This window comes from Suricata suricatta, chromosome 2 (assembly GCF_006229205.1).
Source record: "Suricata suricatta isolate VVHF042 chromosome 2, meerkat_22Aug2017_6uvM2_HiC, whole genome shotgun sequence".
Taxonomy (NCBI): domain Eukaryota; kingdom Metazoa; phylum Chordata; class Mammalia; order Carnivora; family Herpestidae; genus Suricata; species Suricata suricatta.
The window spans coordinates 49,545,800-49,572,384 of NC_043701.1; the positions used below are offsets into that span (position 1 = coordinate 49,545,800).

Below are 26,585 nucleotides of genomic sequence, written 5' to 3' on the forward strand. Positions count from 1 at the left end.
TAGAACTTTCTAATGCCTTTTCTCCTTTAAGCTCAAAGTTTCCTACTCTTTAATGTTTTTTTTAAATGTGTATTTATTTTTGAGAGACAAAGAGAGACAGAGTGAAAGTGGGAAGGACACAGAATCTGAAGCAGGCTCCAGGCTCTGAGCTGTCAGCACGGAGCCCGACACGGGGCTTGACCTCACAAGCTGTGAGATTATGACCTCAGCTGAAGTCAGATGCTTAACTGGCTGGGCTGCCCCAGTTTCTTACTCTTTAAAACATAAGAGTCTTTACGATAAAAACCCCCAAGTGGGCTCACTCTGGGCAGTGTGATTCCAGAGAGCCTGCAGTGCACGAAAGGTAAGAACGGGCAGTCCCAAGTGTATGAAGAATAACTGAACTGTTGATGGACTGACTTTTAGATTTCTTTTCTCTTGAGTGGACTAGCCCAAATTTTTTTGTATGGTGTTTTGCCTTTTTGTCCATTTTGAAGATACTACAGAAAGAAGACAATCAAAAAGCTTAACATCACATTTTGCCTTCACTCAGTAGGTCTAAATCCCATAAAGACTAGCAATAGAATAAGTAGAGAGTTGGGTGGGAGTACGCATCACTGTAGCAAAGGAAAGGAATGAAATAGTTGGTACATGTAGCAGGGGTGCGGGGTTATGTCAACGGCAAGGTCAGCTCGGAGATACCCATCTCATAGCCCTCTCAACTCCCCTTTAAGCTGTGTTTGCCTTAGGAGCTGTCTTTTGATGCCTCTAGCATGCAGGCCTCTAGAGACTTCCCAAGACTCCTCACTGGCCTGCCACGGTATGGGGATGCTCAGTTTCCTCTCAGTGCGAGGAAGGCAGTGTTTGACTTTTCCAAAGGGAATTTTCCTACCAAACTAGGGAAAAACAAAACCAATTTGCCATAAACACATAGAAACATGAGAAATCCATAATTTGAGATAGACTCAGCTGACAACTCCCTTCCAACCAAGTTTGATTTCCATGGCACAGATCCTGGAGAACCAGCCCCAGAATCTTCTCCTTACCCTCTTGTGGCTAAACAAACATGTTCCGTCTCTTAGCTAGATGTCAAGTTGGGTTTGCCCCACTTTTAGGCCTGGCAGGGATCCTAACGCTTTCCTAAACATCATTCCCCATACCTTTCTGGAGGGGATGTGGATGGAAGAGTGCTTTTGAGACAAGAGGTCAAGGTCCAAGTTCCCAGTGGTCAGTGACAAGGTGTATGATCTCGTGCAAGCTATTTACCATCTCTCAGTCTCAATTTCTTCCTGTTAAAATGAAGAAACAGTGCTAGCTTCATGAACTGCCAACAGGATAAGAAGAAATGTGAACACCTAGAACATCCTTTTCCCCTAAATCATAAGGTGCAAGTCCCCAGCTCCACCTGTATTCCTGGTTCCTCAGCATGTATCTGCACTCCATTTTCTCCCTTCTGGGGATCCTGTCCTGATCCAGGACTTGAGCACGGAGGAAGCACTTAGGATGGTTGAAAGAGAGAACAAAGAGTCAGGGTGCCTAGCTTACAGCAGTAAGTCCAAATCAGAGGAAGTTAGGGCCCAGACTAAAGAACAACACTGAAAATAGAGGGTGAATGTGGAAAATTTAATGAAGGCAGGATCTCATTGGAAGTGCATGCTGAAATCACAAGAGATCAGACATGTCAGGTAGGGAAGAGCACTGCACTTTGGAACCAAGAGACCTGGATTCAAGGTCTTTGTTCTACCACTTACCAGTTTCATAGACTCTGAAAAACCCCTCACTTGTCAGTGTCATTTTTGTCTTTTGCAAAACAAAACTAGAAATGCCTATAAATTGAATGAGAAACTGCATTAAAATGCCAGCAATCTGATGGAATAGACCATTATTCCATAGTGGTCACTTTAAACCTTACTCTGACCTTGAAGTCACTTATGTTTCTTGTGCCTCAGTTTCTTCATCTGTAAAGGGTGGGCCTAAGTGAACCCTGAAAGTCTTTCCAGCTCTAACATGTTTATATCTATGTGGAAGTGATGAATTTGGTTTGTACATGTTGAATGCAGGCTGGTATTCCCAGGGAAAGTTTCCTGGTCAAGTTGTTAACACAGATCAGGTCTCTAGAGAAGTAGTTCTCAAAGGGTCCCTCCAGCCCTAGAGGATGTTGTGGAAATTAATGGGTAGTTTTAGTTGTCAAAAATTACGGAAAGACACTATGGACTTTAGAGGATGGGAACCAGAGATACCATGATGTGTGCTATGTATGCAGTACAAATACAACAATGAATTGTCCTGTTGGCTTTCACATGTTCCCCTACAAAAGCATGGTCTGTAGACCATCTCAGGCACAATCATGGTCTAAACTGTTTTCACAGTGATACCATCGTATTATTTGCCTTTTTTGCTGAATTGACATTTACATTGATGAGATAAAAAGGAATTGTGGATAAAAATATTGGTGCCTTGCACAATTCAAGGTAATAGGACCAAACTTTATTGCATTAGTGATCATTGCATTCTTCATTACCATACACTTGCAGTTAAACAAACAAACAAAAACAACAAAACCCTCCATTTTCATTTTCGAATGTCCTTGATGAAGCAATAAAATTTATCAACTTCATTAACTCTCAATTCCTGAGTACACACTTTTTACTATATTGTCTGACAAAATGCTACAGATCAAAATACAATTTGTTTGAGTTGCAAGATTAACTAGCCATGTTTTTCATGGGACACTATTTTTACTTGAGAAAATGACAGGTGGACAAACCAGGATTATTCAGATAGGTATCTTGCAGACCATTTTCTCAAAAATTAACATATTTTTGCTTATTTCCAAGAAGACACTAAAAAATAAATGTTACTGAGGAAAATATTTAAGCATTCAAGAAAGAATTAGAATTGTGGGAAATTTGTGCCCGTCACCATGAGCTTGATAGTTTTTCAGTACTTGATGTGCTAAGATTGGTGGCAATATTAATGAATATGATTTACTGATTTTGTATGATGAAATGTGTCAACACTTAGAAGATCTGCATAATTTAGTGAGCCAATACTTTACAAATGACCAACATACAATGTGACAAAATCATGCTTGGTAAAAAAAAAAAAAAAAAAAAAAAAAAAAAAAAAAAAAAAAAAAGATAAATTCAAAGTAGAAGATAGACCAATGGAATTTAATGGAACAGGGTACAAAAATATTCAGGTCCCACTTGAATAGCCTTTAACAAACTATCACTATGTTTCTTATCAAAGAATTATCTGCAACACCTGAAAAGTCTACTTTAGCGCTTCTACAAAGAGTCCAACTACATATATGTGTAAGTCTGCATTTCCTTTAAACACTTCAAGCAAAATACCATATTACAATAGATTGAATACAGAAGCAGATAAAGGAATCTAGCTGGTTTGATTAAGCTAGGTATCACAGAGATTTGCAAAAGTATCAAATATGCTACTCTTCTCACCAAATTCTCTTTTGTTTGGGGAGATATAATTACTTTTAATAAAATGTTATTTATATTAACATGTAATTGTATTATTGCTATTTTTAAATAAATAAATAAAAATTGTTAAAATTTATATTTTAATTCCTAGTACAGTAAATATCAATAGATATGACCCACATGAGCAAATGTTCCTGAGGTCCTCAATAACTATTTAGAGTGTGAAGATCTTCTGGGGGCACCTGTGTGGCTCAGTCAGTTACGTGTCCAACTTCGGCTCAGGTCATGATCTCATGGTTTGTGAGTTTAAGCCCCGTGTCGGGCTCTGTGTTGATAGCTCAGAGCCTGGAGCCTGCTTCAGATTCTGTGTCTCCCTCTCTCTGCTCCTTTCTCACTCATTCTCTGTCTCTCTCTGTCTCTCAAAAATGAATAAACATTAAAAAAAAATTTTAAGAGTATAAAGAGCTTCTGAGACCAAAAAGTTTATGAACCACTGACACAGGAAACAATTCAACGATCTAAGCCTAGAATTTTACTCTATTTTATATATAAATTAAAAGTACTTTTGTATCTCCTAAAGTATACCAATTTCCTGGGATGCAACAATCATGTGAATCAGTGGTAGATTTTGTACGTTGCTTGCTTTAAAACTTGACCAAGATCTACTGACCATTTCATAAAGTCACACCACCAGTGGAAACACTAGTCATCATTTTAGAGTTCCCACCACATAATACACCTGTATTTTCTGGCTTTGTGGTTGTGTCATCCCTGTGATTTTTTTGGTACGGCACAAACTTATGACACTTCATTTTGTCTGCCGGTATAGCTGTGCCCAAGGATTGGGCATATTGAAATACATATTGTATTATTAATTTTCTTTACTTTTTATAATACAGTTAGGGCATTTCTATTTAAACTATGTATGTGGATAATTTATATTATTTGTGAATTTCATAATAATAAAAAGGACATTATAAATTATTTGTTAAGAAAGGAGCATTGGGTCTGCTATGTTGAAGAGGCTACTGCTGAGAGGCTGATAGGAGAGATTCGAAGGTTACCTTCATAGTGTGGGCAGATGAAGCCAGAGGGAGGAGTCATCTTATGAGACGTCCCATTCGGACTTCCATGCCTTTAAAAGTGATGGAAGGATTAACCACTGGGTAGAAGAAATCCCAAAAGAGTGCTGCTCATGAAAGTCTATCCAAAGTTCCCCAGCAAGGTGCTACCTAATTGTCAATCCCTGACTCTAATCTCCCATTTGCCCACCAACTTTTGTTCGTATGCTTTTTCTCCTTGGACTCACCTCGTCTCCTTGCTTGAATCAATGCATATCACATCCCACCTCCAAACACACTCTACCAGCCACACTTTTCTGGACACTTGACCCAGCCCACCCTGGTTTGGAGCTCTACTATTGCTGGACTTTAGCTCTAGAAAACGACCTTGATACCTGACCACAGAAAAAAACAGAGATCAAAGAGGGTAAGTGTAAAAAGCAGAAATATGAAAAAATGAAATTCCCTGATAAGCCAAGAGGTTAAGCTCTTGCTACACGAAGCCCCCCAGTCTCAGCTAAGCCTGTTTCTCTCTCCCATGAATTCTGAAATTCATTCAATTTCACATTTTTATAAAATGGCAAAATGTCTCAGTCTCTTAGCTCATGATTAAAATCCAGTTGTTTATTTATAGGGCCATTTGTTGCTGAAACCTCTCCTTAAAAAAAATAATAATTGCTTCTTAAGATGGTTTTCCTCTATCTGCCAGAAGATGTCATTTTGGGATGAGGCCATTCAAACTTGCTCAAATCTGAGCGATAACTCAGCTAAAATGAGGTCAATGTAAATGACTATCCACAACAGGGAGAAAATCTGTTAAATTAAATCCAGAATAAGTACCAACATATCATGTAGTGAGAGTTACGTGTGTCAAATGAAGGAGTGTTATGAGGATTAATGAGTCCGTTATTAAAAAACGTTTTGGGATTCTTGGATGAATGACATTGCTGAAAGTGGGGGTAGGACTGGCATTTACAGATTGTAGATATATCAAAGCCTTGTAACTGACTCTGGGGAAACGTGGAGAAAGCAATGGAAGAACTTAAAACAGATTTTTTTTTACTGATTATTTTATATTACATTTAGCAAGCCAAATACTTCATTTAGCAAAATACGTGGGTAGATGCAAGTGTCTACTTTGCAAAGTTCTACGAAAAGTAATGTAAGCTTATCTGAGAATCTCAACATTCTGTTGTCGTCTATGAAAGAAACACTGCAGCAATAGCAAAAGCCAATTCAGAACAAACTTATCCTTACCCCCCACAGTGCTGTGGGTAATAGGCAAATGCCAGAGATGGGGAGTGTCAAGGCATTCTCTGTTGGGGAAGTACAGACTATGCCAGAGCAATGATAGGATTACAGGCTGTTTGCCTGCAATGTTTGATGTCATGGGGAGTGGAAAATGCAGTCAATCTCCCGGTTGTTTCCAAATGCCTGCAAGTCTCAGCTAGGCTTCCAGACAACTGATTTTTTTTTCTTTTTCCCCTGGAAGTTTTCACTTTGTAAAATGTGAGACTGAGAGCTTATCCTTTGAAATCTGTATAAAATTGTCTCAAGTCTCTTATCACCATTTTTACAGGGTCTGCCACCCTACATTGCTCTCTGTGACTTCCCAGGGACTGAGTCTTCACGGTCTCCTTTGGCGGTGAGCTCCTGTTGTGTCTTGATCCTCAGTCTCCTGCTGCTGTGTTTCCTGTCCATCCTCACCAATCTAGCCGTGGGGTCCCTGCCTTTTCCTGGACTTCTCCAAAGCTTGCTGACATAAAGCATTTGAGGTGCAGCAGCACATTTTACTGGGCAGTTGAACAAACAAATGGCATTTAACAGAAAGAAAGACAATTTGAAATTACATTAACAAATATTCCTATTCTCAAGAGTCCCCCAGTCAGCCTAGCACCAAGAACTGCCCATTGGCAGTTTCTTTCTCCTTAAGTTTCTGTCTCCTCCAGGGCCACTTGGCTCCAGCATTCATCTCTGCCCTCCTCTGCCTCCTTTCTCCTCTACTCGTTCCTACTTCCAAACTCCTATTCATTTTCTATACAGAGCCATTCAGCTCCTGCTTTGGGATCTCCTTCAAATCCATGCCCTCAAAGCATCATTTTCCATCCTTGATGCAAGTTATCAAGGTGTTTTCCTGATTAAAACCATCTGTTCCAGAAAGGAATGAAAATAATTCTCTTCCCAAAGAAGATTCTGTTGCCTTCCATGCAGAAGCTCTGGCCACTGCAACCACTTAGGGCCTTTGGAGGGAATCCCAGCCACCTAGTACTTTGTTTTCCCGGCCACTTCCTGGTGAGGCACTCTCACCAATCAGTGCCTGCTTGTCATCTATGGCGTCTAGCAGAAGCGACATCATCCCTGCTGAACTCCATTCAAACTATATTGTATGCACCCCTCTTTAACACTGATATATTCATGATTTTAAATGTTACACAGTAAATAGATATCTCATGACAGAAAATTATATTCCAATATAATTTCCAATAGAAAATACCACGATGCCTGTTCAGAGAGGAAGGAAGAGATCCCTAGATGGAAGAGATCAAAAGAATCTTTGGTTTATTTGTGGGTGAGTTTTGTTGAGCCAGAACTTTTTATAATTAAATTGAATTTATTATTTTGAATAGATAATATATGTGCAAGGTGTAAAATTCAAAAGGTACAAAAGGGCATAGAGTGAAAAGTGACTCTTCTCTGTTTTGTCTCCTAATTTCCTAGCCTCCCTTCCCAGAGGCAAGCCCCAGGTAACAGTTCCTTCTGCATCCTCCCAAAGATTTTCTGTGCATTTACAAACATGGACTTTTTTTTCTTAGTTAGCTTGTGCCCACTCTGCATAGTCTTCTCCTCTTTATTGTTTTAACGTTTATTTATTTTTTGAGAGAGAGAAAGAGAGAGAGCACAAGAGCACAGAAGGGCAGAGAGAGGGAGAGAGACAGAATTTGAAGCAGGCTCCAGGCTCTGAGCTGTCAGCAGAGAGCTCGATGTAGGGCTTGAACCCATGAACTGTGAGATCATGACCTGAGGCAAAGTCAGATACTTAACTGACTGAGCCACCCAGGTGCCCTTCTTTATATTTTCATTTACCAATATATCTTGTAGATCATGCCTCATTAGTAGATACAGAGCCTCTCATTATTTCTATTGGCTCCATTGTTTTATATTAAATGTATATACCATAATTTAGTCAGCCATTGTTGGACATTTAGATGGTTTCAGCATCTTCCTAGTATGAACATTCTTGCAATGAATTCTCTTGTGGATATGGTATTTTAACCATGTGCAATATACTTACAGGATAAATACTTTGAAATGAAACCCTCAGGCTAAACCATATGTGTGTATTTTAATTTTATTAGATCTTGTCCGATTGCCCTCCATAGATTCACTAATTTGCCCTCCAGCAATGTGTTGAAGAGACACAAATTTATCTGCACTTTAAGAGATGGGAGAGAGTTTGAACAGCATATAAAAGGGTGAACAGAATTCTGCAAAGGAGAAGTGGCTTACTCCTGGTCCATAAGCACCTTGAAGGCAACAACTATGCTGTTTATCATCTTATTTTCCAGCCCCTAGCACAATGTCTGGTGTGTGTAGAGTGCAGAGAGTTGTTGATAAGTGAACACTATCATAACAGTTCAGAGGTGGGATCTAAACTTAGGCTGTCTGCGAGGAAGAGAGTAGTTCAAATGACCTAAGGTGCATGTATGACAGGGGAGAAGTGGCCCACGAAACCTGAAAATGTGAGTTGTTTCTTTTTTTATCATCACCCAGGAAACAATTTTTCCTCTAGCCATTGTAACAGGATGAAAAGAGAAAATACGGTAAAATCTACCTTGGATATTATAAACTTCCATGAGAAAAGCTATTGATCATATCATCCCAGAAAGAACATTGTGCTATTTTTCCAAGCAGCGATCATTAGTTTTGTCAATATATAGCCACTGGATCAGGATGTGTTAAGTCCAGACTAATGGTCCTGGCTGCCCTTAAGGTCAGGCCAATTGCTGGGGCTGCCTCACCGGCCAGCAATCCATCCTGATGACCGCACCGGGGGGTAGGATCAGATGAGCTTTTCTGTGGTCAGTCACTCCAAATGTGCGGAGCCAACCCAACACTATAATGGGAATGGAATTCATGAATTCAGTTACTGGTTTAACAATTTCATAAAACCAAGTATTTATTAGCAGGTAGGTAAGCTGATGATATAAAGATTATGAAAAGATTTTGTGCACGCAGATGCACACACAGAGAGAGAAAGGTATACATAGAACACATGAAATGCTATCATCTGCCAAGCACTGACCCTAACAGCATCGCTAGTTTTCACAACTCTAGCTCAACCCATTCTACAGACAAGGAAACTGACATCTGAGTCAGTGAATTGACTCTCTTATGATCATGCAACTGATAAAGTGAAGAAGTGAGAATTCCTACTTAAGTATATGAGGCTCTAAACTCACATTTCTACTATACCCTTAGACTTGAATTGCAAGCATGAACTAATGTCATGGGCCATTCACCATTCATGCCACTATCACACATTTCCTTCTTTCGAGGCCGTCTCACTGAGTCAGTGACATGGCCGCATTTATAACACACAATTAAACCTCAGTCTCACTCACATGCAAGCCAATTCCTCTGAGTAACCAGTATTATATCCTTTCCCCAGAAAGAACAGAGGAGGCTTCAGATCTAGTTATAGCACATTTGTAGTGCATGACTTTCTTTCCAGAACACATCTGATCACCCTTGCCATTGGGGATAGTTCGGCATTTATACTCTGCATTTATCACAATATGTTGCCTGCAATGCTCTCTTTCTCTCTCTTCTTTTTTTCCAGTACCTGGCTCATTAAGAAGACCACTCGTCATTTTAAAACCAAATTGAGTTTAAATACATTTCCTTGACACATCTGTTTTGTTAAATGTATCCCACGAAACCAACATTAAAAGCCAATGCCATTAAGAGGGCATAAGGTAAGCTCATTTAGTTGACCAAATTGTATAACACAATGAATTAATATGGTAATATGCCTTTGGAGACCAGCAGCAGATAATGGAGGTGAACAGAGGAGCTCGAGCCTGGTTTTGGAAAAGCAAAAGCAATTCATCATTATGCTGTAACAATACAGGAGAACATTTCTCATTTCCCACTCGCCTGCCCTCATCAGAAAACCTTTTGGTTGTACTTTTTGAACGCCAACTTCGACCAGTATGACTATGCTCACTAAGACTGCTGCATTTTGGCGACCCAAAGAATTCTCTTTTTTGTGCTTTGTACCGGTTGTAAATAAGTGAAGATTCCAGGTGCAAGTAAGAGTTGGTGGGACATGAATCTGGGAAAGCCATGCCCTTGTCACTCTATGGAACAACTAGCAAAATTATTCTCCAAATAGAAGGCAAAATCAGGGAGCAAAGAGGAGCAAGTAAACCAGAAATACTAGGAAATTCTGGCCATCCTTCCCTCAGAATTAAGCTTTAGAAATGATGTATTACATAAATTGACAGTCATTTCTTGGACTCAGTCCTCCTCCCACTAACTTGGATTTCTGTCTCTTTCCTGCCAAAAAGAACCTAATTAAAGCTTATTGTGTCTGGTCAGCAAGAATGTATCCCCTGGGTGCTTACAAACAAAAGCAAAAACAAAGAACCCCTGAACTATCTAAATAATGTTTTCCTTCAACTATAAAATTAGATATGTTCATTAGAGAAAATTTTAGAAAACACAGGGAAGTACAAGGGAGAAAGTGAAAAATCATTTATAACCTCAATGCTCAGAGATACCACTATTAATATTTTAGCATATTTATATCTGTTTCACATACCATTAAATAGCCTTCAAACGAGATTTTAATTGCTACAGAAAATGATTTTTTAAAATTTCTGAGGCTGAAGATTTAGGTGTTTTGTTTTGTTTTTTTCAATTACAAACAAAGCTATAACAAACACTTGTCCATAAACCTTTTACCCAGTTTCAGTTTCTATTAGGAGGACATATTCCTAGAAAGGCATTCCTGGGTCCGGGGTGTGAAGAATTCTAAAGCTCCTAAGTTAAATCCACCCCCCACAAAGCCCTGTCTTTCTTGACCTCTCAGCAACTTCCAACACTACAAGGAGTAGTTAACCACTCCTCTTTTCCTCAAGTCTTTTCTCCTCTGCTCTGGGACACCAAATTTTCCCAATTCCCACTTACCTCTCATTCACAGCCCCTTTCTGAATCCCATCCTCTGTCTCACCATCAGTGCTGAAGTTGCTTGGGTCTCCATCCTATGCCCACTCCTCTTCTGTATCTACACTTTCTCTGAGTGATTCCATCTACTCTCAGGATTTCACTAATAGTTCCTCTCTCTAAAATGCCCAATTTAAAAATCTATGCCAGCTCCCTCTTCAGCATCTAAAATGCACAAGCCAGACTCCCAGACTTCTCCCACTTCAATGCTCACAGGCATTTCAAAGCCATGATATTAATACACCAATTCTTTTGCCTATTTAAAAAGATAAATAATGGGAATAATGTGCACCATTTTCTTGTTCCTGATTATATTGGGAATGTCTCCTGTGTAGCACATTTAGCAGGATATTGCTTGTTGGTCTGAAATAAAAATTTTGATCTTAAGAAACTGTTCAAGGGAAGACCTTTCCTTCCTGGTACTTGGACTCCACCATATGTTTGCAGTGTGTAATCCTACCATGCAGTCTGACCTTGTGCCTTTATCCGTGATCTTAGCTTTGGGTGGTAAAACTAATCAGTGCATAGGGGTGCCTTGGTGGCTCAGTCAGTTAAGCATCTGAGGTCGGCTCAGGTCATGATCTCATGGTTCATGAGTTTAAGCCCCACATCAGGATCTGTACTGACAGCTCAGAGCCTGGAGCTTGCTTCAGATTCTCCCTCTCTCTCTGCACGCCCCAAAATAAATAAACATTGGGGCACCTGGGTGGCTAAGTCAGTTGAGCGTCCGACTTCGGCTCAGGTCATGATCTCATCGTTCCTGGGTTCGAGCCCTGCATCGGGCTCTGAGCCCCGCTAGCTCAGAGCCTGGAGCCTGCTTCAGATTCTGTGTCTCTCTCTCTCTCTCTGCCCCTCCCCTGTTCATGCTCTGTCTCTCTCTGTCTCTCAAAAATAAATATTTTTTAAATAAATAAATAAATAAACATTTAAAAAATTAAAAATAAATAAATAAATAAAATTAACCAGTGCATAATGAATGCTATTAAGTTGACAAAGGCCAAATCTGCAGAGTAAAATAGACCAAAAATATTCAATAAATACCTGTCTTTTTAAACACTCAATAAACGAATACACTGAAGACAGAAAGATTCTATAGAAATATTAAAAACAAAATCAAAATCAGCAAATGGTTAAAGTGCATGGGGAAAGACTAGTATGGATTTAAACTGATGAAAGAATTAAATTTCCTCCTCAGAATTAGGATCTGCAAAATTTGACCATTAAAATTAGAATTGGAGACAATAATAGCCATCAAAAAAAATCCCACAAAGACAGAAATTTTTATCTCTAAGATTGTGATATAAGCCAAAGGGGGGGGGTAGAGAATCCAACTAAAAATTGAATCAAAACTGTATTGAGCTCAATGAAAATATTTCAGAAAAATCAAAACAAAGGTGGGAAAACATGGCATCAGTTTAACTGTACCATAAAAAATGTATTAAGGAATTAAGTCTTATCAGTGGGCTCTTCATAAGACAAAGGATAAATCATTTCTTCTGAATGTGTCTTCTCAGGCAAGGGGAGCCAGCAAAAATAAACTACTGGGACTACACTAAAATAAAAATCTTTTGTGCAGCAAAGGAAACCACCAACAAAACACAATGACAACCTAATTAGTGGGAGAAGTTATTTGCAAATGATATATCCATTAAAGGGATTAATATCCAAAATATATAAAGAACTCAGACAACTCAACACCAAAAATACCCCAAACAGCCCAACTGAGAAATGAGCAGGGGCACCTGGGTGGCTCAGTTGGCTAAGCATTGACTCTTGATTTCAGTTCAGGTCATGATCTCACTGCTCGAGTTTGAGCCCCACATCAGTCTCCATACAGACAGCATGGGGCCTTCTTAGGATTCTCCCTCTCTCTCTCTCTCTCTGTCCCACCCCTACTAACATTCTCTCTCTCTCTCTCTCTCTCTCTCTCTCTCTCTCTCTCTCCTCTTTCTCTGTTAAAATAAATAAACTTTTTTTCAAAAAGAAGTTTAAAACAAAATGAGCAGATTTGAAATGATATTTTTCCAAAGAAGACATACAAATGGGCAACAAATACATGCAAAGATGTTCAACATCACTCATTGTCAGGGAAATGCAAATCAAAACCCCAATGATATATCACCTCACACGTCAAAATGGGTAATATCAAAAAGACAAGAAATAACAAGTGTTGATGAGGATGGAGAGAAAAGGGAATCCTTATGCACTGTTGGGGTAATGTAAATTGATTCAACCACTGTGAAAAACAGTATGGGCTTTCCTTAAAACATTAAAAATAGAAATACCACATGATCCAGTAAATTTCACTACTAGGTATTTGCCCAAAGAAAATGAAAACACTTATTTGAAAAGATATATACACCCCTATGTTTACTACAGAATTATTTACAATAATCAACATATGGAAACAATCTAAGCATCCATCAATATATGAATGGATGAAGAAGTGATGGTGTGTATGTATATATATATACATACATGTATGTGTGTATATATATATATATACATATATGTGTGTGTGTGTGACAGAATATTACTCAGCTATAAAAAAGAATGAAATCTTGCAATTGGCCACAATATGGATGGACCTAGATGGTACTGAGCTAAGTGAAATAAGTCAAACAAATAAAGAAGAATGTCATATGTCTATCATATTTAGATGTGGAATCTAAAAAACAAAACAAATAAATAAACAAACAAAAACAGACTCTTACATACAGAAAACAAACTAGTGGTTGCCAGAGGGGAGGTGGGTGGGAAAATGGGTGAAATAGGGGAAATGGGTTAAAAGATATAAACTTCCAGTTATGAAACAATAAAGTCAAGGGGACGAAAAGTATAAATTAAAAAAATTATTTCCTCTGAAAAGGTTTCATATGATGTTGTCTCTTCCTCCTCTTCCTTTCTCATGCTCTCCCGCTAGAATCCCACCTAAGCCTACTATGAAGAGGGTCTCAAAATGAAAGTACCAAGGATTGTGAAAAATATCTGCTTTAGTTGTTCCCAGCCTGGGGTCCCAGCGTCCTTGAAACTAAGTGCTAACTGAATAAATAGCATTTTAAATGAAACCTAGTGTTTTCTCATTCTGTATCTTTTCAATCAACAGATTCTAAAATTCCAAGAATTATCATGGGAGCTATATGACATCTTTTTAAGAGTAAGGGAAATCTTCAGAGCCAAAATGGATCTGGTCCAATCCCTTGATTTTACCGATGAGGCCTAGGTAAGTTAAGTGACTCAGGGTCACTTATTGAATTAATAACTGGGACGGATCTAAATATTTGTACTCCTGATTGTGCATCAAGGGCTTTTTCTACTAGATTCCTTTCTAAGAATGTCAAATTCAAATCATTGCTTGATTCTTTCAAATTTGTTTCATTTGAGGTGGTTTTTTTTTTTTGGTGTGTATGTGTATATATATATATATAATTAGTGGTAGCTAAGCCCAAATATCCTAGAGAAGCTGGAAAAACTGCTGATCTTCAGAAAATAATTATTATTAGATTTTCTTAAAGCACTCAAATGGAGGGGCGACTGGGTGGCTCAGTCGGTTAAGCGTCCGGCTTCAGCTCAGGTCATGATATCACGGTTCATGGGTTCGAGCCCTGCATCAGGCGCTGTGCTGACAGCTCAGAGCCTGGAGCCTGCTTCGGATTCTGTGTCTCCCTCTCTCTCTGACCCTCCCCTGCTCATGCTGTCTCTGTCTCTCAAAAATAAATAAAAAACATTTAAAAAAATTTTTTAAACACTCAAGTCGAAAAAATGCCTTTTTTTCTTCCTAAGCCACCTTAGGACAACGACAAGAAAATCTCCATGATTGTGACCTGTTTTTTCTTTTCCAAGCATATAGTCACCCTGGTAGAGACCACATTTTCCAGCCTCCCCGTGGTGAGATGTGTCTATGAAATTAATGTGACTACGTCCTGTCAATAGAATGTGAACAAAAGTGATGTGTGCCTCACTTGGGAGGAAATTTCTTTTCTTGAATTTTTTTTCTGATGTTCCTCCTCCCCATTAACTGGAATATGGACATCTCTGACATGGCTTCAGTTTAGCAGACAAAATTAATGCCCCCACATTATGATAGAGCAAAAATAGGGCAGGCACTGAGGTGTCTTGTGGCTTCATGGAGCCTAACTGCCCATCAGCCCATGGCATGAAAGCTTTGGACCATGTCATTCACTGTACATCAGGGACACTTTGTTATAATCACTCTGTCTTTACTATAACTTAAACAGTTACCAAATTCTTTTGTCCTTTGTGGGCAATGAGGAAAAATATTAAGTCATCAGCTTGCCACATTGGCCAAGATATGTTTAATTCTAGATTAGTCTGTACAGTATCTGACTGAAAGGGAAAAATGCCAACTCTGTGTTTTTGGATCAAAAGGGTGGGTCTGGTTCATGTTATAAAAGTAAGCCATGGATGTCTAACCCATATTTTAGGGATCTCTGTCACCTAACAAATGTTTAAAAAAAAAAACCCTCTCCTCCTGTTTTCATAATTCCTGGTGAAAGAATTATGTGAACAGGCAAAGAAAAAAAACATGAGAGTCCTGCTGTGCATTTCATTGAAAAAATATTTATACTTCTGGAATCTTGATAGAAAGACATTAATTTAAACCCTATTTGTCATTATTAAAATATTTTCATGTTGATCTTTTTAACCATTCTTACTACTCTCTCCTTTACACTAAGGAACCTTTGTAATGGGCCTTCAGGGAAGGAAATAGGGAATTCCAGGTCCCTTTCCCCTTTTGCCACATCCTTGAGTGACCAATCTGACCTTGTATCTGAACGTGTACCCAGCCACAGCTGAACTGGGAGAGGACAGCCTATAAATAAGTTTGGGTGTTCAGGTTTTCCTGCAAAATAAAGTGTTCCCTGGTGACCTCTCTTTTCAAAGATGCAAGAGTCTGGAAGCAATACTGTCAATGCCCCTGCCGACCACCAAATTGATGCGACGATGGGAAGCTCTATAGAGCCCCCACACGGGGAAAAAGGATGCTCACCTCTCCTTTCTTCTCTTTCTCCATCTTACAAAGTAAAACCAAGGTCCACTCTTATCCTGGAAAGTACCATCCCTACCCACTGGGCATCTCCAGGGGTGGTGGATTAAACAAAGCCTCCTGGGGCGCCCTGGTGGCTCAGTTGTTGGGCGACCAACTTTGGCTCAGGTCATTATTCATGGGTTCGAGCTCTGCATAGGGCTCGTGCTGACAGCTCGGAGCCTGGACCTCCTTCGGATTCTGTGTCTCCTGCTCTCTCTGCCCATCCCCCACTCACGCTCTGTTTCTCTCTCTCTCTCAAAAATAAATGAAAATTAAATGAAGCCTCTTATTCCTTTTTGGTTTAAAAATCTCATACCTCCATATTTCTAATTGGATATTTTTTCTCTTCAATGAGGAATAGAACTGTTCCCCCTCACATGCTCTGTCTACCTGAATCTCTCTTTCTCAGACTATTTATAACTCCCATTGTTCCCCCAAAGAACTGAAGTTGAATGAGTGCTCTTCAACACAGAATACTTCTTTTTGTTCTTGTCCAAACATTCAGGTAATGTCCTGTTTTTAAATTAGTGATTTGAAATGACTTGATCTGAACTCCACAGTCTGTTTTTGTCATTAAAGCAGGGGGGGGGGTATGCCTGGGTGGCTCAGTGGTTGAGTGTCCAACTTTGGCTCAGGTCATCAGATCCTGCCATCCCTGAGTTCTAGCCCTGTGTCAGGTTCTGTGCTGACAGCTCAGGGCCTGGAGCCTGTTTCAGATTCTGTGTCTCCCTCTCTCTCTCTGCTCCTTGTGCTCTGTCTCTCTCTCTCTCTCTCTCTCTCTCAAAAATAAATAAGCATTTTAAAAGAATTGCTACTGCACATGTGTTCCCATCCCCCGCTCCCAACATGTGAAACAAACTGAGTCAGGTTTGGTCCGCTGCTCCCGTCTAAATGCAGAAATATGTAACAGAGGAACTGCCACTTCAAACTATAGGGAAAGGATTTCTTAGCTCTTTCTAAGTCTTTCTACTCTGATCCAGGGATATTAAGGGACTTTCCAATCACTGTCTAAAGGAGTTGAAAGTTCTTCACAGAATATAACCTTCTCTTTCTGCTACCACTGGCTCAGTCAGTATCCACCAATAATCCATAATTCAGTGTTTTGAAAATGAGATGATATTTATACATTTTTAAGACTGTGGTATGACAAGTTATAAATACTTAATAATTGGCAATAGATTTCTGTTCACAATCTGTCCATATTATTTTAAAGGTTGAATCGACTAGCATCCCTTCAAAGAAATAGCAGTTAAGGATACCATTATTTAATTGCTTTGTAATAGTGAGCAAGTCTGTGAAAAACTTTTATTCCCTCATTCTATTCTGTCTTAAAACCATTCATATATAGAAACTACATCTTTGACTGACTTTACTCAGGTTAATTATCCTCCAAAAATTTAATTATTGGCTCTTGCATAATATAAGCAGCTGACACTACCTAAATCCTCTATCATATTATAGACTGATACAGTCGGTCTCGGGGAGACCAGTATTAGAACTTCTGGTGGGACACTGGGTGACTGGTGTCAAAAGTCATGTAAATACAGAGCTCCAGTTAATTTATTTTTAAGCTCATCCTCTCCATCTAATCCAGACTCCAACTTGGATCATAGACATCTCTTCCTTCCTTTTCTGGCAGAAGCAAAAGTCAACACAGCTTCTCTCCCCAGCTATAAAATAGACAGACCAATATATTTTTGAAGACTATATTCAGTGATAGTCAAGTTTAGAGATAATGCTTTATTGCAACCATTGATTATAAATAGGGCAATAATTCAAGCATTCACCTTCCTTCCATTGTCTGACCCCAAAATGTTAAGTCTAAATATGTGATGCTCTTCTGGACAAATGAGATTTCAGGAAGCAGAATTGCTTTATGATCAAACTAAAACCTATTTAATAAAAAGCCTTTAGTAGAGCTGTGGTTTAAAGCCAGTCAAAAGCAATGACATATGATAAATGTTCTACTTCAAACGTGCACATTATAATCAAATCATAAGGGTAATTCAACTCAATGCTTGAATTGTTCCTGTGTTCACCATTTATATGTTGAAACTCCATATTGTACTCAGTGCTAAGGAGGAACTAACATATATATTTTTTTAAAGTATTGCTTTTCCTACTTCAGATAGAGGAAGTCTGGCTGCCTCTATTCACATTGTAAACACACACACACACACACACACACACACACACACACACACACACCACATCACAGTTAACTCTATACACTTCCCAAGTGACTTTAGGGACTCATTTAGAAATATGTATTACGGAATTCATTCATTCTTCAGGAAAAAATTCTGAACCTTCCATTTTTAATAGTTAAGCAATCCCTATTTCTGAAGTCAACTGTGAATACTTATGCAAGCTTCAAGTTAAAGACTTAAAGAGAAACATTTGTTAGGTCATTGTCATACCATGGGTGAAGTTTGATCCATCTTGATTATTTGAGACCACCTGAATTATTAGTGATACCTCAAGTCCAAGAATGAACCAGGTAGTGTTTCCAAATTCCTTCCAGATATTAATCATAATTCAGAATATGAAATTAGAATTCCAGAAATTTTCTGGAATTCCCGCAAATCATAAACTATTCTTAAAATCCTTTCAATGTTCCTCATATGTTTGGCTCATTATCATGGATATCTTTAAAAATTTTTAATTAATAAAGCATATTAACTTTAGCACTCTGACTTACATATAACACATTCTCAACAAATATAAGGACAGAATCAAGCTGAATCTCCCAACTCCCAAAACACACATAATGCTTTTTATGTAGCAGGTTTGAAAAATAGGTTATTGACTGGCTTACCAAATAGGATAAGGCGAGTTAACCATTCCAGACGGTTATGTCATCTTTGGTCTTAATCTCATGGTATGCATTTTAACTAATACAAAATGAAATGAAACAAAAAGATCCTGGATTTTATTCCAGCAGAAAATGTTTCCAGGTTGTTTTTTTTTTCAAAATTTCACAGATGCTCACTTCATAAATTTTTTAAATCTTTTGCTCAGCATTGTGAGGACAAATCTCAGCAAAAACCTGATAGCTCCGTAGGGCAGCAAATTCATAGGTTGTGTTAGCAACAAGAATGCAGGTGGGGACACTATGCATATCATTCTGGACTGTGTGTCCTCTCACTTACTGTACGATCCTCCCCCTGGTGAGGAATGCAGAATATCCATGGAATCCCCACAGCAGCAGGGGAATTAAAGACTGTCTCACAGAGAACAGATTAGACTGTGGAAACATATATGCACTGAATAATTCAAAACAAAAACTGTCTTGTTGAATAAGCTGCAACTTTGATGATGAAGAGAAATGCAATGGATCAATGTCCACGGCTGCCTCAATTTCCTCTTCTCTGAAATAGGAAGAATAACTCTTTGTAGGGCCGTCAAGAAGGCAAAACAACATACATTGCACACTTTGTGAAAGCAGAGATTATGTCTTGTTTAAAATCTTTGCCCCATGCCTAGCAAAATGCCTGATGAACAGGCACCCAGTGTATTGCTGGGAACTCAGACAAACATGGAAATGTCCCGAGAAATGTCAGGAAGGAATTTCCACATGCAAACACTGGGTTTGACAGAACAGCTCAGTGAAATAGTGCAGAGTTTCATAATAGCATTTTTCTGTGTTCTCAAAGGGGACCCAGCAAGTCTTAGGAACACTGGGAATGGATGAATAAGTGAATAAATAAATGAATAAGCCCTTAGCATGGGGTTTAGTATCTATGAAGAATTTACTGAATGGAAGCTTTCAAGGTAGACTTCATAAAGAGAATAACTCAATCAGCAGGGCATCTGCTGCCAAGTGCTTGCTGCTCCGTCGGGCCGGGTCAGGCTAAGGCTTGTATATATGGTCTTGTGAGAGGGAGGCGAAGGACTTAACCTTTAAAGCTTTGTGGTCACCTTTGCAATATACTTCACGGTGAGCTTTTACTTAACTTGGCGCTGTATTTGAAGAACTCAAAGGACTTTTCCTTGAACCTGCAGGGAACAAGGACATTCTGAAGAATGGGAGCAATTTGCACTGATTTCAAAGTCCCACATGCCTATCTTCCAGCAACTTTTTGCCCTGTTAGGCTTTTTTTCTAAGGCTGTTCCCTCTCCATCTTTTTTTAAAAAAAAATTTAGTGTTTATTTTTGAGAGAGAGAGAAACAGAGCATGAGTAGGGGAGGGGTAGAGAGAGAGGGAGACACAGAATCTGAAGACAGGCTCCAGGCTCTGAGCTCTCAGCACAGCGCCTGATGCAGGGCTTGAACTCACAACCTGTGAGATCATGACTTGAGCCAAAGTCGACACCCAGGCAACTGAGCCACCCAGGTGCCCGTATTCACTCTCCCTCTTAGCATCTTTCTCCTCCTGAGGGTTAAAAAAAGACAAGGGGGTGAAGCAGTAGTCTAGGAACCTCCCTGTCTTCTTGACAATCATGGGTAATTCACCGGGTTCTCTTACCAAGTATTTACTGAGCACCTACTAAACCAGGATCCTGAGAACACAGTGGTAAACAAGACATGCTGCTGCCTCAGGCGAGGAGGTGATACTGATACTGAAGCAGGATGTGGGGCTAGCGAAGGCAGGAACAAGTGGTAGGACCCGAGAGGCAGCTCTGTATGCTGGGGGGGGAAGGGGTTATGGGCGCTGTAGTGAGCCTTTGGTATTATCTGAGAAGTATGGGTGTTCCTCTGCCCCCAAATACCTCCTCATGGGCCTAATATCTGAACTATCATCATGCCATTAGAAAAGAACACCAAAATCCCTGAGGCCAGCAATGCTTCCTCTTTTAACATATGTGACACTAAAGTCCACAGGGACTAAGTGACTTATTCAACATTACGGAGCTAATTCAGAACAATACTAAATCCACCCTCAAGGCTGGGCCTTCTGTTTAGTGTTAACAAACCACATAGGGGTCTCCCCTTTGACTCAGAACAGCCTCCCAAAGGGAAGGGACTCGGGAGGAATCATAGCCCTTCATGAGAAAACTGTTAGTACATCAATACCAGTGCTTCCACACAAAAGGCCACTTACCAGGGACGTCACTCTGTTCTCACGCCTTAACTGCTACTGGCAGTTCTCACCTGCCTTCTGTCACTGCTGCCAGACTAGGCTGATGTCTCTGAGATCCTGGCTTTAGAAACATAGCAGCCAACACATGTACAGGGCTTGCTAGGTGCCAAGCACTGATCTAAGTGCTTTTGTATGTATGAACCCGTGTAAGGCTCACAGCAACCTAAGGAGCGAGGTCCTAATATTATTCTCACTTTGCAACTGAGAAAATTGAGGCACAGAGTAATAGGTAGCTTGCTCAAGGCCACAGAGCAAGTTTGTGACTGAGCTAGAATTCAGCCCCAGGCAGTGAGGCCCCAGAGTCCATTCCCTTAAGTGCTACACTGCTTATCCCGCTCATCTACTGCTGGGTACAAACGACTCCAAACTTAGCAGCTTAAGACAGCACAGATTGGCTTGGTCTACCATTCTGTGGGTGACAGCAAGCAGAAAACAGTAGAGAAAGCCCATCTCTGTTCCACAATGTCTGGGGCTTCAGCTGGGGCGCTTCAAACGACTTCCCGGGGTTATGTATCTGGGGTCTCAGTTCTCCTACACGTGCTCTCTTCATGAGGCCGCATGGGCTTCCCTATAGCATGTGGTCTCAGGGCTTCAAGACGGAGCATCCCAAAGTGTCAGGACTCAGGCAGCCAGCTTCTACTTGTGCAAGACTTGATAAGTGGCCAAAGTAAGTTGCGTGAGCCAAGCCCCGAGTCGGTGTGGGAGACGAATACATTAATGTGAGCAGTAGGATGCACGGTTCATCTGGGACCACCAGGGGGACATTTTACTACAGCAAAAAGTGGGCCATAAAAGTGGGTTGGGAATAGCAGACCTGGGGCGACTGTTCAGTAGGTTAAACTTTGGCTCAGGTCATGATCTCAGGGTTCGTGAGTTCGAGCCCTGCATTGGGCTCTGTGCTGACAGTTCAGAGCCTGGAGCCTGCTTCAGATTCCGTGTCTCCTTCTCTCTCTGTCCCTCCCCTGCTCATGGTTTGTCTCTCTCAAAAACAAATAAGCATTTTTTAAAAATTAAAAAAAAAATAGCAGATCCTGGGGCAGTGTTTCTGTTCTTCATCTTCCTGTACCTTCTTTTACCAGAAACATGCTCCGTATATGAAAAAGGAGCTTAAAACCAGTGCATATTACATTACAGAGTATGGGAACAAGGCTTCCTAGCCTCAGAGACAGTTGTTATTTTCGTACACAAAGGAGGGCATCAACTGATTCACAATCTGAATTTGTTTTCACCTCATCTGAAGAGACCTGAGTTTGATAAACCACAGGAGGCTGAACAGGTTAATGGAACACTTTTTTGAAAATAATAAATTTCCGTGGGACCTCAAGAGGGATTACAGCTGTAACTTTTACAATTAATAAATAAAGTAGGACAAAAAACACTGTGTCTTTAGCAAGTTTGTCACTCAATAAGGCCCGACTGGAGAACTTACTGTAAAGAGAAAATGGTAGACACCAAGAAGTGTAACAATAAATAACTAAATTAATACTAGCTTGTTAAGATATCATTTAAAGGAAAAAGTGTTCAGTTTAATAAATTCCTGAATTACTAGGTGAGAGGCTTGGAAAAACTACCCAAGTATCCTTTCTTTGTTCAGAAGACAATAGAACCACCTAGAAATTTCAGTCCTATGACTTATAATCCTACTTGTATTCCCATATGATACTAGATGAATCATTTCTTCCTCTATTGCTCTATTTCCTCATTTTAGCTTCCACTAAGAGAGGGAAAAAATCCAATTTTTAGTTCTAAAAGCAGTTTGGGGCCCTATTCCTCACCTAAAATCGATCAAAGTTAACCATACTGTGGCAGATATTTCAATTAAAATTATATGCTCCGTTCTTCTCACATATGTACATGTTTATCAATGCTACAAGCATCATTTTAACATATGAACTACTAATATGTACATCTATCTATATTGTGTATTTATGAGTATGAACTTGCATTTATTCTATTCTGAAGTGCAACTGAAGTTGAACCAGGCAATGTGAGGCAAAGCTGTAAACCAGCACACAGAATGACTGTTTGGGCCTAGCATCCCCTTGCCCAGTACCACCATGAGAGAGAAAACTACACATCCTTCAAAATATGGTTTCGGTTGAGTTCAATTATGTTCACCCTCAGCCAGTTATTAATAAAAATTCACTCAGTGATGTCATTATGTCACCCTTGGGACTAAAGATATCAGAGGGATCAGACAAAACGTGGCAGCAAGAACTTCCAGGGCTGGAGAGAGATGTGATGGTATTTTTCAGAAAGCTTTCCCAAATCAGCATGGAGAAACTCTTGAGTCATTTTCAACCACTAACTCTTCTAATATGAGAGCCCATTGCCAGCAAGTTCACAAAAGTTCATAACTCACCAAGAGTTCCCTTCAGAAGCTGAGTGATCTTTTGCGATTTAGGACTCCAAAAATACAAAAGAAAAGAAGCATGCAATTTTTGTAAGAGCCTTGGAAATTGCACTTCTAGAAATGGAGTCATATCTTAGGTTCACATTGCCAATTTTCTAGCGTTGGAGAAAAGAGGTCGAATCTATACTCAGAATTTTTAAGGCTTCTCTAGTGTTCTCACATTGTGCCTGGGCACAGCATTTGGAGATCTGAATCTGCTGAAGAGAGAATTTTAATCCACATGTACTGGGAAATGTGATAACCTTACTCCACTAGAACAGTCTACACTTTACAAAGTGCTCCCAGGTACATGACCTCATCTGATCCACATGTCTCTGCTTGAAAGTGGGCATTAGAGTCCCCATCTTGAGGTGAAGAACACAGGATGGGAGATTTCCTAAGTGACGTATCCATGGCCACACCCTCAGGAGCGGCCGCCCTGCAAGGTGACCTGAAGTCTCCCCATGCTAGACGGCGCTCTTTTCATCAGACGGGGCCTCTCCCAGCCACCTCCTCTGTCTCCCTTTGGTTTTTAAAAGTGTTCTTGAAAGATCATCTCCATGACTGAGAAGCTCTTGACTTGCATATTTAGTCACTTTTGTGTATCCATGGAGTAGAGATAAGTGTCTTCAAAAAGGTAAAAATTCTGGGTGGCTCAGTGGGTTAAGTGTGTGACTCTTGGTTTTGGTTCAGGTCATGATCTCACGGTTCATTAGTTCAAGCCCCACATCAGGCTCCATGCTGACAGCACTCAGAGGCTGCTTGGGATTCTCTTTCTTCCTCTCTCTCTGCACCTCCCCTGCTCACACACTCTTGTGCTTTCTTGCTCTCTCTCAAAGTAAATAGATAAATAAACTTTTTTTAAAAAAAAAGATGAAATCTCCTGAAATGAGAATCTCATAATGCAGCACTTCTCTGTGAAATCCTCTTCTACAAAACAAAAAGCAAGTTGAATTGGAGTGGCCACTCCCATCTCTTAGCGCCCTAAGAGTCAGAGTCCCTGACTTCTTTGGGTAAAGATTTTCTCATCAACACAGAAGGTCTCAACTAGAAGATCTGAACTTAAGAGTCTATGAAGATAGTTATGACTCCTGAATCTTTGAGTTATGATAGCTAGAACCCCCCTCCTCTATCCCAGCCAGAAATTACTGCTATTAAGATATTTTTCTTCTTGGGAAAAGCTATCCAGAAAGGGGCTTCACAAAAGGGAAGAGAGTTAAAATTTATAACTGTGCACACTGCTAGTGGCCTTATATACATTATATATATACATATATATATATATATATATATATACATATATATATATACACACATATATATATACACACATACACACATACACATATATATATAATTCAATCTAACCCTCACAATACCTTATTATTCTTACATTAGAGGAGGAAGAAAAACAGGTGCAGAGAAACTAACTAGCTGGTACAAGGTCACAAAAGCTATTATTGACAGAGTTAGGATTCAACCTATTTGTTTTCAAAGTCCCTGCTGCCTATCTATAGAGCTCCTTTGATCATGGACAAGCAGAAGATAAGGAATACAGACAAAAGTGAAGCACTACTCCTTAAATAACAGAAAAAGTAATGTGGAAAGGTGAATCCCTCAGGTATGGAGCAGTCATAGGACTGAGAGTATAGATTTTATGGTGACCTGTTCCCAAAGTCTATCCAACTGGAATGCTGTGGAAATGGAAAAAGCACTGACCTAGGAGGCAAGAGAGCAGACTTCTGGTCCTGGCTCTTAATGTTTGAGCAAATACATTTTTAAATGCATGCTCTAAATAAGTAGTAGTTCTGCCCACAGACTAGAAACTAACAACAGCTGCTAAATTCTTTTTTTTTAATTATTTTAATTTTTTTAATTATTTATTTTTGAGAGAGAGAGCATGAGAGATAGACAGCAAGAGCAGGGGAGGGTCACAGAGAGAGAGGGAGACATAGAATCAGAAGACAGGCTCCAGGCTCTGAGCTATCTGTCAGCACAAACCCCGATGCGTGACTCGAACCCACAAGCCGTGAGATCATGACCTGAGCCGAAGTCGGATGCTTAACCGACTGAGCCACCCAGGCGCCTCAACAGCTGCTAAGTTCTTGACATGCTTGTATTGTGCTGAGTACCAGTTAGAGCCCTATATCCAACCTTGCTTCATTTTCATCCTTATGACAACCGAAAAAGGTAAACTCATTTTGTGGATGAGGAAACCAAAGCACCTAAAAGTGATGTGGCCTCCCCAAGGCTGCAGGGTAGGTGGCAGAGCTGGGATGTAAAACCAAGGAACCTAATTGCAGGTTCCCAAGTGCATAACCATTGTTATGCTTAGAGTACAAGGCATGTGCGTATGTAGCTAGACAAGCATTTAGAAATGCAACTCCAAAAAGAAAATTAGGGGAGAAAGCCATCAGTGAAAAGCCATATGTTGCATGGAGAAAAGTTCTACACTGTGCCATCATTGTATCATTTCACTTTCTTCAAGAATTGCCTCTGCTATACTTGAGTATCTGAATATTTTGATCAGAGCACTTGGTATGATCACATAAAACTGCATTTAACAGAAACCCAACAACAGTGGCTTAACTGAATTAAGGTCTATTTTTCTTTTAAAAAAATTTTTTTAAACATTTATTTATTATTGAGAAACAGAGCATGAGCAGGAAAGGGGCAGAGAGAGAGAGGGAGACACAGAATCCAAAGCAGGCTCCCGGCTCTGAGCTGTCAGCACAGAGCCCAACACGGGGTTCAAACTCCCATACTGCAAGATCATGACCTGAGCTGAAGCCAGACGCTTAACCAACTGAGCCACCCAGGCGCCCTCTATTTTTCTCATATAACAAGCAGTGCAGGGCTGCCACGCGGACTTATTCCGGACCTGTCCAATGGGGTCATCTCGCCTTTTCTGGCTGCTGCTCTTAAGACAGGGATTTCATCCTCTTGCTTGAAGAATGAATGCTGTACTTCTCTATGCCATCCAATAGGTTAGCGACTAGCCACACGTGGCTATTTATGTTTAAATTAAGTCAAATCCAAAATTCAGTTCCTCAATTGCACTAGCCACATTACAAGCACTCGACAGTCACATGGGCAAGGGGCCACTACATTGACCGGGGCAGATACAGCTTCTTTCCGTCATCACCAGAGGTGTTATTACAAAGCACTGCTCTAGACGTCATGTCTGCAAAGGTGGCAGGAAGATGAGGAAGGGGAGAAAGAGCTAAGTGCCAAGTGAGGCTGTTCCCATTCAACAAGAAAACAATAGCTCTCATGGAGTCCTCACCCAGTGGAATCCTGCTTTCACTTAGTTGGTCAGAATTCTATCACTTGATCACTGCTAGATGCA

At 40.0% G+C, this 26,585-nt stretch overlaps 1 long non-coding RNA gene across 3 annotated transcripts in view; it reads left to right on the plus strand.

The window, feature by feature from the left end:
- Positions 1-269: 269 nt before the first annotated feature.
- LOC115306061 overlaps positions 270-26,585 on the plus strand; it is a 67,569-nt gene continuing 41,253 nt past the window's right edge. Inside the window, exons 1-5 of one of the 3 annotated variants that reach the window (XR_003915163.1) lie at positions 270-343; positions 6,063-6,128; positions 6,971-7,052; positions 9,324-9,459; positions 13,818-13,934. This is a non-coding gene — a long non-coding RNA (uncharacterized LOC115306061). Of the gene's footprint in view, positions 344-6,062; positions 6,129-6,185; positions 6,259-6,970; positions 7,053-9,323; positions 9,460-13,817; positions 13,935-26,585 lie in introns of those variants that run through there. The other 2 variants (XR_003915166.1, XR_003915165.1) reach the window with 2 other exon arrangements.